The sequence below is a fragment of the Oncorhynchus clarkii genome, chromosome 14 (assembly GCF_045791955.1).
Source record: "Oncorhynchus clarkii lewisi isolate Uvic-CL-2024 chromosome 14, UVic_Ocla_1.0, whole genome shotgun sequence".
In the NCBI taxonomy this organism is placed as follows: Eukaryota; Metazoa; Chordata; class Actinopteri; order Salmoniformes; family Salmonidae; genus Oncorhynchus; species Oncorhynchus clarkii.
This window is the reverse complement of record NC_092160.1, coordinates 40,904,379-40,923,542: the sequence shown is the minus strand read 5'-3', so window position 1 is coordinate 40,923,542 and position 19,164 is coordinate 40,904,379.

The window sequence follows — 19,164 nt, the reverse complement described above, 5'->3', positions numbered from 1 at the left end:
TCTGACAGACCAGCTAGATCTACTGTCTCGATTATATTATGACAGACCAGCTAGATCTACTGTCTCTATGATATTATGACAGACCAGCTAGATATACTGTCTCAATTATATTATGGCACACCAGCTAGATCTACTGTCTCTATTACATTATGACAGACCAGCTAGATCTACTCTCTCAATTATATTATGACAGACCAGCTAGATCTACTGTCTCTATTATATTATGACAGACCAGCTAGATCTACTGTCTCTATTATATTATGACAGACCAGCTAGATCTACGGTCTCAATCATATTATGGCACACCAGCTAGATCTACTGTCTCTATTATATTATGACAGACCAGCTAGATCTACTGTCTCAATCATATTATGGCACACCAGCTAGATCTACTGTCTCTATTATATTATGACAGACCAGCTAGATCTACTGTCTCTATGATATTATGACAGACCAGCTAGATCTACTGTCTCAATTATATTATGACAGACCAGCTACATTTACTGTCTCTACTATATTATGACAGACCAGCTACATCTACAGTCTCAATCATATTATGGCACACCAGCTAGATCTACTGTCTCTGGTATATTATGACATACCAGCTAGATCTACTGTCTCTATTAAATTCTGACAGACCAGCTAGATCTACTGTCTCGATTATATTATGACAGACCAGCTAGATCTACTGTCTCTATGATATTATGACAGACCAGCTAGATCTACTGTCTCAATTATATTATGGCACACCAGCTAGATCCACTGTCTCTATTATATTATGACAGACAAGCTAGATCTACTGTCTCAATTATATTATGACAGATCAGCTACATTTAATGTCTCTACTATATTATGACAGACCAGCTACATCTACAGTCTCTAATATATTATGATAGACCTGCTAGGTCTACTTTCTAATTAATGTTATGACAGACCAGCTAGATCTACTTTCTCAATTGTATTATGACAGACTAGCTAGATTCAATGTCTCAATTATATTATGACAGAGCAGCTAGATCTTCTGCCTATTTTATATTATGACATACCTGCTAGATCTACTGTCTCAATTATATTATGACAGACCAGCTAGATCTACTGTCTCTGTTATATTATGACAGACCAGCTTGATCTACTGTCTCTATTATATTATGGCAGACCAGCTAGATCTACTGTCTCAATTATATTACGGCAGACCAGCTAGATCTACTGTCTCTATTATATTATGACAGACCAGCTAGATCTACTGTCTCAATGATATTATGGCAGACCAGCTAGATCTACTGTCTCAATGATATTTTGGCAGACCAGCTAGATCTACTGTCTCTATTATATTATGACAGACCAGCTAGATCTACTGTCTCTATTATATTATGACAGACCAGCTAGATCTACGGTCTCAATCATATTATGGCACACCAGCTAGATCTACTGTCTCTATTATATTATGACAGACCAGCTAGATCTACTGTCTCAATCATATTATGGCACACCAGCTAGATCTACTGTCTCTGTTATATTATGACAGACCAGCTAGATCTACTGTCTCTATGATATTATGACAGACCAGCTAGATCTACTGTCTCAATTATATTATGACAGACCAGCTACATTTACTGTCTCTACTATATTATGACAGACCAGCTACATCTACAGTCTCAATCATATTATGGCACACCAGCTAGATCTACTGTCTCTGGTATATTATGACATACCAGCTAGATCTACTGTCTCTATTAAATTCTGACAGACCAGCTAGATCTACTGTCTCGATTATATTATGACAGACCAGCTAGATCTACTGTATCTATGATATTATGACAGACCAGCTAGATCTACTGTCTCAATTATATTATGGCACACCAGCTAGATCTACTGTCTCTATTACATTATGACAGACCAGCTAGATCTACTGACTCTTTTTTAATATTATGACAGACCAGCTAGATCTACTCTCTCAATTATATTATGACAGACCAGCTAGATCTACTGTCTCTATTATATTATGACAGACCAGCTAGATCTACTGTCTCAATTATATTATGACAGATCAGCTACATTTAATGTCTCTACTATATTATGACAGACCAGCTAGATCTACAGTCTCTAATATATTATGATAGACCTGCTAGGTCTACTTTCTAATTAATGTTATGACAGACAAGCTAGATCTACCTTCTCTATTGTATTATGACAGACTAGCTAGATCTAATGTCTCTACTATATTATGACAGACCAGCTACATCTACAGTCTCTAATATATTTTGATAGACCTGCTAGGTCTACTTTCTAATTAATGTTATGACAGACCAGCTAGATCTACCTTCTCAATTGTATTATGACAGACTAGCTAGATTCAATGTCTCAATTATATTATGTAAGGGAATACCCCCCTGATTTGTACAAAAATGAATGTCGAAATATTGGCATTGGACAAACCATGTACACGATGTCCAATACCACCCAAAGCGGCGTTGATTCGTGCAAAGTATATGGCAAATGCCATATGGCAATTGCCAATTGTAACACCTCAAAAATCCAACAGGGGGCGAGTGCGCTCCACCTGGGTTTTTCATATTGGAAATGCAACCCAAGTCAACATCCAAAAGAAAAATTTTGAAAAAATGATATTTTTTTCAAAAACTTTTTACCCCTTAAAAAAGTGCTTTCTGGGCCTTTTTTCGAATTTCTTTCGCTTTTTTTGTCAATTACACATGTGTAAGAACTGTATGAATATACTTTTGTCCAATCTTGATATCAAATTTTTTTTTTTTTAATTACATGCGCATAAGGCATATGTTTTGTCCATTTGCAATATGATTTCATAGGAAGTCAAAAGTCAAAAGTCAAAAATGTCAAAATTTGGTAAAAAACTTCACACATCCTTAAAAAAGTGCTTTCTGGACCGTTTTTCAAAATTCTTTCAATTTTTATGTCAATTACACATGTATAAGAACTTTATCAACATACTTTAGTCATACTTTATTATCATTTTTTTTTTTTTTTTTACTAGTGCATAAGGCATATGTTTTCTCCATTTGGAATATGATTTCATAGGAAGTCAAAAGTCAAAGTCAAAAGTAACGATTTTCCTCCGTGCAACTGGTGATCTGAAATGTGCAACTGGTGATCTGAAATGTGCAACTGGTGATCTGAAATGTGCAACTGGTAACCCAAAAAAAAATTATTTGATTCTATGTTTCCTTACTTTTTCAAAGTCACTGTGCATTTGCAATATGTTTTAATGGGCAGGTACCATCACGAATTTGTCATGCTATAAAAATCCTGCAGGAATGTGAAATTGACTGGCCCGATGAACTCGGGATGGCTTTGCAGTGATTCTGGGTCATCTCAATCGCTCGTTTGGGTTGATTTCAGAATGTCGCTTTTGGTGATGTTTTTTCACTATAGAATCATATTGCAAATGCACGTGCAACTGCTCACCCAAAAAAAAAATGTTTAGATTTTTTTTGTTTATGTTTCCTTACTTTTTCAAAGTCACTGTGCATTTGCAATATGTTTTTTCACTATAGAATCATATTGCAAATGCACGTGCAACTGGTCATCCCCCCAAAAAATTTTTAGATTTTTTTTGTTTATGTTTCCTTACTTTTTCAAAGTCACTGTGCATTTGCAATATGTTTTTTCACTATAGAATCATATTGCAAATGCACATGCAACTGGTCATCCCCCCCAAAAAAATTTAGATTTTTTTTGTTTATGTTTCCTTACTTTTTCAAAGTCACTGTGCATTTGCAATATGTTTTTTCACTATAGAATCATATTGCAAATGCACGTGCAACTGGTCATCCCCCCAAAAAAATTTTAGATTTTTTTTGTTTATTTTTCCTTACTTTTTCAAAGTCACTGTGCATTTGCAATATGTTTTTTCACTATAGAATCATATTGCAAATGCACATGCAACTGGTCATCCCCCCCAAAAAAATTTAGATTTTTTTTATGTTTCCTTACTTTTTCAAAGTCACTGTGCATTTGCAATATGTTTTTTCACTATAGAATCATATTGCAAATGCACATGCAACTGGTCATCCCCCCCAAAAAAAATTAGATTTTTTTTATGTTTCCTTACTTTTTCAAAGTCACTGTGCATTTGCAATATGTTTTTTCACTATAGAATCATATTGCAAATGCACGTGCAACTGGTCACCCAAAAATAAAAATTTTGGATATTTTTTGTTTATGTTTCCTTACTTTTTCAAAGTCACTGTGCATTTGCAATATGTTTCAATGGGCAGGTACCATCACGAATTTGTCATGCTCAAAATTTTTTAGATGTATTTTTTTTTGTTTCTTACTTTTTCAAAGTCACTGTGCATTTGCAATATGTTTTTTCACTATAGAATCATATTGCAAATGCACGTGCAACTGGTCATCCCCCCCAAAAAATTTTAGATTTTTTTTGTTTATTTTTCCTTACTTTTTCAAAGTCACTGTGCATTTGCAATATGTTTTTTCACTATATAATCATATTGCAAATGCACATGCAACTGGTCATCCCCCCAAAAAAAATTTAGATTTTTTTTGTTTATGTTTCCTTACTTTTTCAAAGTCACTGTGCATTTGCAATATGTTTTTTCACTATAGAATCATATTGCAAATGCACATGCAACTGGTCATCCCCCCCAAAAAATTTTAGATTTTTTTTGTTTATGTTTCCTTACTTTTTCAAAGTCACTGTGCATTTGCAATATGTTTTTTCACTATAGAATCATATTGCAAATGCACGTGCAACTGGTCACCCAAAAAAAAAAAATTGGATTTTTTTTGTTTATGTTTCCTTACTTTTTCAAAGTCACTGTGCATTTGCAATATGTTTTTTCACTATAGAATCATATTGCAAATGCACATGCAACTGGTCATCCCCCCAAAAAAATTTTAGATTTTTTTTGTTTATGTTTCCTTACTTTTTCAAAGTCACTGTGCATTTGCAATATGTTTTTTCACTATAGAATCATATTGCAAATGCACGTGCAACTGGTCATCCCCCCAAAAAAATTTTAGATTTTTTTTGTTTATTTTTCCTTACTTTTTCAAAGTCACTGTGCATTTGCAATATGTTTTTTCACTATAGAATCATATTGCAAATGCACATGCAACTGGTCATCCCCCCAAAAAAAATTTAGATTTTTTTTATGTTTCCTTACTTTTTCAAAGTCACTGTGCATTTGCAATATGTTTTTTCACTATAGAATCATATTGCAAATGCACATGCAACTGGTCACCCAAAAAAAAAAAAATGGATTTTTTTTGTTTATGTTTCCTTACTTTTTCAAAGTCACTGTGCATTTGCAATATGTTTTTTCACTATAGAATCATATTGCAAATGCACATGCAACTGGTCATCCCCCCAAAAAAATTTTAGATTTTTTTTGTTTATGTTTCCTTACTTTTTCAAAGTCACTGTGCATTTGCAATATGTTTTTTCACTATAGAATCATATTGCAAATGCACGTGCAACTGGTCATCCCCCAAAAAAATTTTTAGATTTTTTTTGTTTATTTTTCCTTACTTTTTCAAAGTCACTGTGCATTTGCAATATGTTTTTTCACTATAGAATCATATTGCAAATGCACATGCAACTGGTCATCCCCCCCAAAAAAATTTAGATTTTTTTTATGTTTCCTTACTTTTTCAAAGTCACTGTGCATTTGCAATATGTTTTTTCACTATAGAATCATATTGCAAATGCACATGCAACTGGTCATCCCCCCCCAAAAAAATTTAGATTTTTTTTGTTTATGTTTCCTTACTTTTTCAAAGTCACTGTGCATTTGCAATATGTTTTTTCACTATAGAATCATATTGCAAATGCACGTGCAACTGGTCATCCCCCCAAAAAAAATTTAGATTTTTTTTGTTTATGTTTCCTTACTTTTTCAAAGTCACTGTGCATTTGCAATATGTTTCAATGGGCAGGTACCATCACGAATTTGTCATGCTCAAAATTTTTTAGATGTATTTTTTTTTGTTTCTTACTTTTTCAAAGTCACTGTGCATTTGCAATATGTTTTAAAGGGCAGGTACCATCACGAATTTGTCATGCTATAAAAATCTTGCAGGAATGTGAAATTGACTGGCCCGATGAACTCGGGATGGCTTTGCAGTGATTCTGGGTCATCTCAATCGCTCGTTTGGGTTGATTTCAGAATGTCGCTTTTGGTGATGTTTTTTCACTATAGGATCATATTGCAAATGTACAAGAGTCAAGTGGACAAGAGTCCATCAGTCAATTAGATATCATTCTGACCACCAAACTGATACAAACTGACACCAAACCCACTTTTTCCAACTCGTTTAGTAGCCAACTATTACATACTTCAGAGCTGGCCCAAAATTCACAACCCCTTCGGTTCAAACCATAAAAAAACCATAAAACACGTAGTTACGTTCTAGCTGCGGGTCCATTTCTTATGTTATGTGTTGGCCTAGCTGAGGCGACCCCGAATCCCAAGTTTCGGCTCGATAGGTCATTTGGTGTCCGAGAAAAACCCTAATTGGTGCTGAAAATCCACTATTTTCCATGACTTGCTACGGGGTCCTTGAATGAGCTATTGGACAGAAACGTTGGGGTCTGTCTATATGGGCCGAGACGTTTGCAATGCACCTAGTCTTGCGACTCTGGGACATTTCTAAATGTCGTCATTTTCGTGATGCAAAAATGAATTGAAGTTATTTCAAATGTACGAGGCTGTTTCTCGGTCCGAGAACCTTCTAGAGCCACGTAACTCACCACGCACCATCTACGGGAGGTCTAGAACAGGTTTCTAAAGTTTCGGAACTCTAGGTCCGACGGTTCTTTTTTAGCTCCAACAAAGCTAACTATTGGAGCCACTGTCTGTCTCTACGCACCCCAATACGTCCCTCCTTCCAAGTTGTGTTTTAGTGTGATTTTTTTTTCCTTTGAATTTTTTTGGGAAAAATGACTGATTTACAGTTCATGGGGGTTGCCTAATCACACATATGAAGTTTTGGAAAGATCAGACTTTTTTAACCCTTCGAAACAGCCCCTAAGACACCAATTATGGCACTTCCGGTTGGCACAGGAAGTTATAAATCAACACATATCCTCATTGGGGTATGCTGTTACAGAATCCTGAGTTTTAAGTCCTTACGTTAAGAATTGACTGATCTACACAGGGTTGAATGCACTATGTCTATCAAACTGCATGCAGTGTATGGGTAAACACTTTTAGGGGCATTTTAACCACTTCCGGTTGGTCAAGGAAGCTTAGAATCAACACAGGTAGACCTCATAGTGGCCTGATGGACTGGTACCGAAGACAGGTTCATACGGCATTCATAACCCACATAGGCCTCAGGTTGAAATTAGGGGTGCAGGCAATGTATTCCTATGGGGAGAGATGACACTGTAATCTGTGAGATCAAAAAACACTGTTTTACTGTTAAGGGTTAATGCCACACGGTCAAGGTTAGGCTTGTTCAGATCGGGAGGACCTTAGGAACATTCATGTGGTGCAATTTTTCTTCTCACTCTAACGGTTCTCTCACTGTCACCCAAAAGCAAATGACATTGTGGTGCAGGCTTCATTTTGGGCCTACTATTCTAATGCTCGCTGCGCCTAGACCGAGCGAGCTACGGTCAAGCGGGATATCTCGCTGAACTCGGTACGGCCTAGGGATTATGGTAATGCCATTTCCTGCTCTCTGTGTCTTTAAGCACCGCACTTTATCACTCCATCCTTCCTGTGTGTGTGTGAGGGAGCTTTTCTTTGACATCTGTTGGGATTAATGACTGATTTACAGTTCAGAAGGGTTACCTAGTCACACATATGAAGTTTTGGAGAGATGTGACTTTTTTAACCCTTCGAAACAGAGAGTGTGACCCAATTAAAGGCACTTCCGGTTGGCACAGGAAGCTATAAGTAAACACATGTCTTGATTTACATAGCCACTTACAGAATCCCGAGTTTTAAGTCTTTACGTTAAGAATTGACTGATCTACACAGGGTTGAATGCACTATGTCTATCAAACTGCAGGCAGTGTATGGGTAAACACTTTTAGGGGCATTTTAACCACTTCCGGTTGCTCCAGGAAGCTTAGATTCGACACAGGTAGATCTCATAGTGGCCTGATGGACTGGTACCGAAGACAGGTTCATACGGCATTCATAACCCATATAGGCTTCAGGTTGAATTTTGTGGTGCAGGCTATGTATTCCTATGGGGAGAGATGTCACTGTAATCTGTGAGATCAAAAAACCCTGTTTTACTGTGAAGGGTTAATGCCACACGGTCAAGGTTAGGCTTGTTCAGATCGGGAGGACCTTAGGAACATTCATGTGGTGGAATTGTGCTTCTCACCCTAACGGTTCTCTCACTGCCACCCAAAATCAAATGACATTGTGGTGCAGGCTTCATTTTGGGCCTTCTTTTTTTCAAGTTTGCTGCACTCAGAACGAGCTACGGTCAAGCGGGGCGTCTCCTTGAACTCGGCACAGTCTGGAGACTATGGTGATGCCATTTTTTGTGTTGATTTCAGAATGCCATTTTGGTGATGGTCCCTCTCCGTTTAAACATATTGCAAATGTACAAAAGTCAACTAGCAAGTCAGTGTCCATCAGTCAATTAGATGTCATTATGACACCAAATGGATATCAATTGACACCAAACCCACTTTTTCCTACTCATTTAGTAGCCAACTATCACATATGTCAGAGCAGTCCCATAATTCACAGCGCCTTCGGTTTAAAACATAATAAAAAGGTAAAACACATAGTTACGTTCTAGCTGCGGGTCCAGTTCGGACATTATGTGAAGGCCTATGTGAGGCGACCCCGAATCCCGAGTTTCGGCTCGATAGGTCATTTGGTGTCCGAGAAAAACCCTAATTGGTGCTGAAAATCCACTTTTTTCCATGCCTTGCTACGGGGTCCTTGAACGAGCTATCGGACAGGCACGTCGGGGTCCGTCTCTATGGGCCGAGCCGGTTTCAATGCACCTAGCCTTGCGTCTCTGAGACTTTTCTAAACGTCGTCATTTTCGTAATGGTCAAAATGAATTGAAGGTATTGCAAATGTACGAGGCTGTTTCTCGGTCCGAGAACCGTCTAGAGCCACGTAACTCACCACGCACCATCAACCGGAGGTCTAGAACAGGTTTCTAAAGTTTCGGAACTCTAGGTCTGACGGTTCTTTTTTAGCTCCAACAAAGCTAACTATTGCAGCCACTGTCTGTCTCTACGCACCCCAATACGTCCCTCCATCCAAGGTGTGTTTTAGTGTGATTTTTTTTTCCTTTGATTTTTTTTGGGAAAAATGACTGATTTACAGTTCATGGGGGTTGCCTAATCACACATATGAAGTTTTGGAAAGATCAGACTTTTTTAACCCCTCGAAACAGCCCCTGAGACACCAGTTATGGCACTTCCGGTTGGCACAGGAAGCTATAAATCAACACATATCCCCATTGGGGTATGCTGTTACAGAATCCTGAGTTTTAAGTCCTTACGTTAAGAACTGACTGATTTACACAGGGTTGAATGCACTATGTCTGTCAAACTGCAGGCAGGGTATGGGTAAACACTTTTAGGGGCATTTTAACCACTTCCGGTTGGTCCAGGAAGCTCAGAATCAACACAGGTAGACCTCATAGTGGCCTGATGGACTGGTACCGAAGACAGGTTCATACGGCATTCATAACCCATATAGACTTCAGGTTGAAATTAGGGGTGCAGGCAATGTATTCCTATGGGGAGAGATGACACTGTAATCTGTGAGATCAAAAAACACTGTTTTACTCTTAAGGGTTAATGCCACACGGTCAAGGTTAGGCTTGTACAGATCGGGAGGACCTTAGGAACATTCATGTGGTGGAATTTTTCTTCTCACCCTAACGGTTCTCTCACTGTCACTCAAAAGCAAATGACATTGTGGGGCAGGCTTCATTTTGGGCCTACTTTTCTAATGGTCGTTGCGCTTAGACCGAGCGAGCTACGGTCAAGCGGGATAGCTCGTTGAACTCAGCACAGTCTGGAGACTATGGTGATGCCATTTTTTGTGTTGATTTCAGACTGACATTTTGGTGATGGTCCCTCTCCGTTTAAACATATTGCAAATGCACAAAAGTCAACTAGCAAGTCAGTGTCCATCAGTCAATTAGATGTCATTATGACACCAAACCCACTTTTTACTACTCATTTAGAAGCCAACTATCACATATGTCAGAGCAGTCCCATAATTCACAGCGCCTTTAGTTTAAAACATAATAAAAAGGTAAAACACATAGTTACGTTCTAGCTGCGGGTCCAGTTCGGACATTATGTGAAGTCCTATGTGAGGCGACCCCGAATCCCGAGTTTCGGCTCGATAGGTCATTTGGTGTCCGAGAAAAACCCTAATTGGTGCTGAAAATCCACTTTTTTCCATGCCTTGCTACGGGGTCCTTGAACGAGCTATCGGACAGAAACGTTGGGGTCTGTCTCTATGGGCCGAGCCGGTTTCAATGCACCTAGCCTTGCGTCTCTGAGACTTTTCTAAACGTCGTCATTTTCGTAATGGTCAAAATGAATTGAAGGTATTGCAAATGTACGAGGCTGTTTCTCGGTCCGAGAACCTTCTAGAGCCACGTAACTCACCACGCACCATCGACCGGAGGTCTAGAACAGGTTTCTAAAGTTTCGGAACTCTAGGTCTGACGGTTCTTTTTTAGCTCGAACAAAGCTAACTATTGCAGCCACTGTCTGTCTCTACGCACCCCAATACGTCCCTCCATTCAAGTTGTGTTTTAGTGTGATTTTTTTTTCCTTTGAATTTTTTGGGGAAAAATGACTGATTTACAGTTCATGGGGGTTGCCTAATCACATATATGAAGTTTTGGACAGATCAGACTTTTTTAACCCTTTGAAACAGCCCCTGAGACACCAATTATGGCACTTCCGGTTGGCACAGGAAGCTATAAATCAACACATATCCTCATTGGGGTATGCTGTTACAGAATCCTGAGTTTTAAGTCTTTACGTTAACAACTGAGTTATTTACGGAGGGTTTAGTATGTGTGTGTTATTTCAGAAAATCATAGAAAATCACAGAAATCTCGCAGAGCTCCGCAGCACACTTTAAAAAGATTCGTATGAACACCCTGCAACTGGATCTGTAACCGTTGAAAAAAAAAAACGCCTATTTGTGACCATTGCCAAGTTGTCATTGTTCCGTTTCTCTTAAATGACGATAGATAAATGGCTGGTTCTTTTTTTATTGACACCGGAGGCTCCTTGACTTTGACCTGAAGTGGAAAAATAATTTCTCTATTTCCATTTAGGACCTTTAATCCCAGAAAAACGGCCATAACTCAAAAACCGTCGAGGCCTAGACGCCATCTTGTTCGGGGCCAACTGCCCATTATGCCAAACCTACGCTCACCAAGTTTCGGCTTCGAAATATTTTCCGTTTTCGAGATAAGGCCCCGTCGTGATTCGTGATGTTTTGCCAAATTGCCATATGATTCCGTATGCCCTCTTGTGGGAAATTCCGGGATAGCGGAAAAACGGTCAAAAACTTGTTTATTTTATAAAACGGAAACCGAATGTCCGACAAAGTTCATTTGATGACTTCCCGGTAGGTCTGGCCCTACCGCACGGCCCGACGCTGACCACGAATTTTACAAACGATTTCGGACGTCTAGTAAGGGACCGTACATTTGCAATATGGACTTTCTCACTGATCATACACGAAATGCCGAAATGTTCCCTTAAGGTATGACAGAGCAGCTAGATCTTCTGCCTATTTTATATTGTGACAGACCAGCTAGATCTACTGTCTCAATTATATTATGACAGACCAGCTAGATCTACTGTCTCAATTATATTATGACAGACCAGCTAGATCTACTGTCTCTATTATATTATGACAGACCAGCTAGATCTACTGTCTCAATTATATTATGACAGACCAGCTAGATCTACTGTCTCTGTTATATTATGACAGACCAGCTAGATCTACTGTCTCTATTATATTATGACAGACCAGCTAGATCTACTGTCTCTACTATATTATGACAGACCAGCTACATCTACAGTCTCTAATATATTATGATAGACCTGCTAGATCTACTGTCTCTGTTATATTATGACAGACCAGCTAGATCTACTGTCTCAATCATATTATGCACACCAGCTATATCTACTGTCTCAATTATATTATGACAGACCAGCTAGATCTACTGTCTCTATTAAATTCTGACAGACCAGCTAGATCTACTGTCTCTATTATATTACGAAAGACCAGCTAGATCTACTGTCTCTATTATATTATGACAGACCAGCTAGATCTACTGTCTCAATTATATTGTGGCACACCAGCTAGATCTACTGTCTCTATTATATTATGACAGACCAGCTAGATCTACTGTCTCTATTATATTATGACAGATCAGCTAGATCTACCTTCTCAATTGTATTATGACAGACTAGCTAGATTCAATGTCTCAATTATATTATGACAGAGCAGCTAGATCTACTGTCTCAATTATATTATGACAGACCAGCTAGAAATACTGTCTCTGTTATATTATGACAGACCAGCTAGATCTACTGTCTCTATTATATTATGACAGACCAGCTAGATCTACTGTCTCAATTATATTATGACAGACCAGCTACATTTACTGTCTCTACTATATTATGACAGACCAGCTACATCTACACTCTCTAATATATTATGATAGACCTGCTAGATATACTGTCTCTGTTATATTATGACAGACCAGCTAGATCTACTGTCTCAATCATATCACGCACACCAGCTAGATCTACTGTGTCAATTATATTATGACAGACCAGCTAGATCTACTGTCTCTATTAAATTCTGACAGACCAGCTAGATATACTGTCTCTATTATATTATGACAGACCAGCTAGATCTACTGTCTCAATTATATTGTCGCACACCAGCTAGATCTACTGTCTCTATTATATTATGACAGACCAGCTAGATCTACTGTCTCAATTATATTATGGCACACCAGCTAGATCTACTGTCTCAATTATATAATGACAGACCAACTAGATCTACTGTGTCTATTATATTATGACAGAAAGCTAGATCTACCTTCTCTATTGTATTATGACAGACTAGCTAGATCTAATGACTCAATTATATTATGACAGAGCAGCTAGATCTTCTGCTATTTTATATTATGACAGACCAGCTAGATCTACTGTCTCAATTATATTATGACAAACCAGCTACATCTACAGTATCTAATATATTATGATAGACATGCAATATCTACTGTCTCAATTATATTATGGCACACCAGCTAGATCTACTGTTTCTATTATAATATGACAGAGCAGGTAGATCTACTGTCTCTATTATATTATGATAGACATGCAATATCTACTGTCTCAATTATATTATGGCACACCAGCTAGATCTACTGTTTCTATTATATTATGGCACACCAGCTAGATCTACTGTCTCAATTATGTTATGGCAGACCAGCTAGATCTACTGTCTCTATTATATTATGAAAGACCAGCTAGATCTACTGTATCTATTATATTATGACAGACCAGCTAGATCTACTGTCTCAATCATATTATGGCACACCAGCTAGATCTACTGTCTCTATTATATTATGACAGACCAGCTAGATCTACTGTCTCAATCATATTATGGCACACCAGCTAGATCTACTGTCTCTATTATATTATGACAGACCAGCTAGATCTACTCTCTCAATTATATTATGACAGACCAGCTAGATCTACTGTCTCAATTATATTATGACAGACCAGCTACATTTACTGTCTCTACTATATTATGCCAGACCAGCTACATCTACAGTCTCTAATATATTATGATAGACCTGCTAGATCTACTGTCTCTGTTATATTATGACAGACCAGCTAGAACTACTGTCTCAATCATATTATGCACACCAGCTAGATCTACTGTCTCAATTATATTATGACAGACCAGCTAGATCTACTGTCTCTATTAAATTCTGACAGACCAGCTAGATCTACTGTCTCTATTATATTACGACAGACCAGCTAGATCTACTGTCTCTATTATATTATGACAGACCAGATAGATCTTCTGCTATTTTATATTATGACAGACCAGCTAGATCTACTGTCTCAATTATATTATGACAGACCAGCTACATCTACAGTATCTAATATATTATGATAGACATGCAATATCTACTGTCTCAATTATATTATGGCACACCAGCTAGATCTACTGTTTCTATTATAATATGACAGAGCAGGTAGATCTACTGTCTCAATTATATTATGGCAGACCAGCTAGATCTACTGTCTCAATTATATTACGGCAGACCAGCTAGATCTACTGTCTCTATTATATTATGACAGACCAGCTAGATCTACTGTCTCTATTATATTATGATAGACATGCAATATCTACTGTCTCAATTATATTATGGCACACCAGCTAGATCTACTGTTTCTATTTTATTATGGCACACCAGCTAGATCTACTGTCTCAATGATATTATGGCAGACCAGCTAGATCTACTGTCTCAATTATATTATGGCAGACCAGCTAGATCTACTGTCTCTATTATATTATGACAGACCAGCTAGATCTACTGTCTCTATTATATTATGACAGACCAGCTAGATCTACGGTCTCAATCATATTATGGAAGACCAGCTAGATCTACTGTCTCAAATATATTACGGCAGACCAGCTAGATCTACTGTCTCTATTATATTATGACAGACCAGCTAGATCTACTGCTATTTTATATTATGACAGACCAGCTAGATCTACTGTCTCAATTATATTATGACAGACCAGCTACATCTACAGTATCTAATATATTATGATAGACATGCAATATCTACTGTCTCAATTATATTATGGCACACCAGCTAGATCTACTGTTTCTATTATAATATGACAGAGCAGGTAGATCTACTGTCTCTATTATATTATGATAGACATGCAATATCTACTGTCTCAATTATATTATGGCACACCAGCTAGATCTACTGTTTCTATTATATTATGGCACACCAGCTAGATCTACTGTCTCAATTATGTTATGGCAGACCAGCTAGATCTACTGTCTCTATTATATTATGAAAGACCAGCTAGATCTACTGTATCTATTATATTATGACAGACCAGCTAGATCTACTGTCTCAATCATATTATGGCACACCAGCTAGATCTACTGTCTCTATTATATTATGACAGACCAGCTAGATCTACTGTCTCAATCATATTATGGCACACCAGCTAGATCTACTGTCTCTATTATATTATGACAGACCAGCTAGATCTACTCTCTCAATTATATTATGACAGACCAGCTAGATATACTGTCACAATTATATTATGACAGACCAGCTACATTTACTGTCTCTACTATATTATGCCAGACCAGCTACATCTACAGTCTCTAATATATTATGATAGACCTGCTAGATCTACTGTCTCTGTTATATTATGACAGACCAGCTAGAACTACTGTCTCAATCATATTATGCACACCAGCTAGATCTACTGTCTCAATTATATTATGACAGACCAGCTAGATCTACTGTCTCTATTAAATTCTGACAGACCAGCTAGATCTACTGTCTCTATTATATTACGACAGACCAGCTAGATCTACTGTCTCTATTATATTATGACAGACCAGATAGATCTTCTGCTATTTTATATTATGACAGACCAGCTAGATCTACTGTCTCAATTATATTATGACAGACCAGCTACATCTACAGTATCTAATATATTATGATAGACATGCAATATCTACTGTCTCAATTATATTATGGCACACCAGCTAGATCTACTGTTTCTATTATAATATGACAGAGCAGGTAGATCTACTGTCTCAATTATATTATGGCAGACCAGCTAGATCTACTGTCTCAATTATATTACGGCAGACCAGCTAGATCTACTGTCTCTATTATATTATGACAGACCAGCTAGATCTACTGTCTCTATTATATTATGATAGACATGCAATATCTACTGTCTCAATTATATTATGGCACACCAGCTAGATCTACTGTTTCTATTTTATTATGGCACACCAGCTAGATCTACTGTCTCAATGATATTATGGCAGACCAGCTAGATCTACTGTCTCAATTATATTATGGCAGACCAGCTAGATCTACTGTCTCTATTATATTATGACAGACCAGCTAGATCTACTGTCTCTATTATATTATGACAGACCAGCTAGATCTACGGTCTCAATCATATTATGGCAGACCAGCTAGATCTACTGTCTCAAATATATTACGGCAGACCAGCTAGATCTACTATCTCTATTATATTATGACAGACCAGCTAGATCTACTGTCTCTATTATATTATGATAGACATGCAATATCTACTGTCTCAATTATATTATGGCACACCAGCTAGATCTACTGTTTCTATTTTATTATGGCACACCAGCTAGATCTACTGTCTCAATGATATTATGGCAGACCAGCTAGATCTACTGTCTCAATTATATTATGGCAGACCAGCTAGATCTACTGTCTCTATTATATTATGACAGACCAGCTAGATCTACTGTCTCTATTATATTATGACAGACCAGCTAGATCTACTCTCTCAATTATATTATGACAGACCACCTACATTTACTGTCTCTACTATATTATGACAGACCAGCAACATCTACAGTCTCAATCATATTATGGCACACCAGCTAGATCTACTGTCTCTGGTTTATTATGACATACCAGCTAGATCTACTGTCTCTATTAAATTCTGACAGACCAGCTAGATCTACTGACTCTTTTTTAATATTATGACAGACCAGCTAGATCTACTCTCTCAATTATATTATGACAGACCAGCTAGATCTACTGTCTCTATTATATTATGACAGACCAGCTAGATCTACTGTCTCTATGATATTATGACAGACCAGCTAGATCTACTGTCTCAATTATATTATGACAGACCAGCTACATTTACTGTCTCTACTATATTATGACAGACCAGCTACATCTACAGTCTCAATCATATTATGGCACACCAGCTAGATCTACTGTCTCTGGTATATTATGACATACCAGCTAGATCTACTGTCTCTATTAAATTCTGACAGACCAGCTAGATCTACTGTCTCGATTATATTATGACAGACCAGCTAGATCTACTGTATCTATGATATTATGACAGACCAGCTAGATCTACTGTCTCAATTATATTATGGCACACCAGCTAGATCTACTGTCTCTATTACATTATGACAGACCAGCTAGATCTACTGACTCTTTTTTAATATTATGACAGACCAGCTAGATCTACTCTCTCAATTATATTATGACAGACCAGCTAGATCTACTGTCTCTATTATATTATGACAGACCAGCTAGATCTACTGTCTCAATTATATTATGACAGATCAGCTACATTTAATGTCTTTACTATATTATGACAGACCAGCTAGATCTACAGTCTCTAATATATTATGATAGACCTGCTAGGTCTACTTTCTAATTAATGTTATGACAGACAAGCTAGATCTACCTTCTCTATTGTATTATGACAGACTAGCTAGATCTAATGTCTCTACTATATTATGACAGACCAGCTACATCTACAGTCTCTAATATATTTTGATAGACCTGCTAGGTCTACTTTCTAATTAATGTTATGACAGACCAGCTAGATCTACCTTCTCAATTGTATTATGACAGACTAGCTAGATTCAATGTCTCAATTATATTATGACAGAGCAGCTAGACCTTCTGCCTATTTTATATTGTGACATACCAGCTAGATCTACTGTCTCAATTATACTATGACAGACCAGCTAGATCTACTGTCTCAATTATATTATGACAGACCAGCTAGATCTACTGTCTCTGTTATATTATGACAGACCAGCTAGATCTACTGTCTCTATTATATTATGACAGACCAGCTAGATCTACTGTCTCTACTATATTATGACAGACCAGCTACATCTACAGTCTCTAATATATTATGATAGACCTGCTAGATCTACTGTCTCAATTATATTATGACAGACCAGCTAGATCTACTGTCTCTATTAAATTCTGACAGACCAGCTAGATCTACTGTCTCTATTATATTACGAAAGACCAGCTAGATCTACTGTCTCTATTATATTATGACAGACCAGCTAGATCTACTGTCTCAATTATATTGTGGCACACCAGCTAGATCTACTGTCTCTATTATATTATGACAGACCAGCTAGATCTACTGTCTCTATTATATTATGACAGATCAGCTAGATCTACCTTCTCAATTGTATTATGACAGACTAGCTAGATTCAATGTCTCAATTATATTATGACAGAGCAGCTAGATCTTCTGCCTATTTTATATTATGACAGACCAGCTAGATCTACTGTCTCTGTTATATTATGACAGACCAGCTAGATCTACTGTCTCTATTATATTATGACAGACCAGCTAGATCTACTGTCTCAATTATATTATGACAGACCAGCTACATTTACTGTCTCTACTATATTATGACAGACCAGCTACATCTACACTCTCTAATATATTATGATAGACCTGCTAGATATACTGTCTCTGTTATATTATGACAGACCAGCTAGATCTACTGTCTCAATCATATTACGCACACCAGCTAGATCTACTGTGTCAATTATATTATGACAGACCAGCTAGATCTACTGTCTCTATTAAATTCTGACAGACCAGCTAGATCTACTGTCTCTATTATATTATGACAGACCAGCTAGATCTACTGTCTCAATTATATTGTCGCACACCAGCTAGATCTACTGTCTCTATTATATTATGACAGACCAGCTAGATCTACTGTCTCAATTATATTATGGCACACCAGCTAGATCTACTGTCTCAATTATATAATGACAGACCAACTAGATCTACTGTGTCTATTATATTATGACAGAAAGCTAGATCTACCTTCTCTATTGTATTATGACAGACTAGCTAGATCTAATGACTCAATTATATTATGACAGAGCAGCTAGATCTTCTGCTATTTTATATTATGGCACACCAGCTAGATCTACTGTTTCTATTATAATATGACAGAGCAGGTAGATCTACTGTCTCTATTATATTATGATAGACATGCAATATCTACTGTCTCAATTATATTATGGCACACCAGCTAGATCTACTGTTTCCATTATATTAT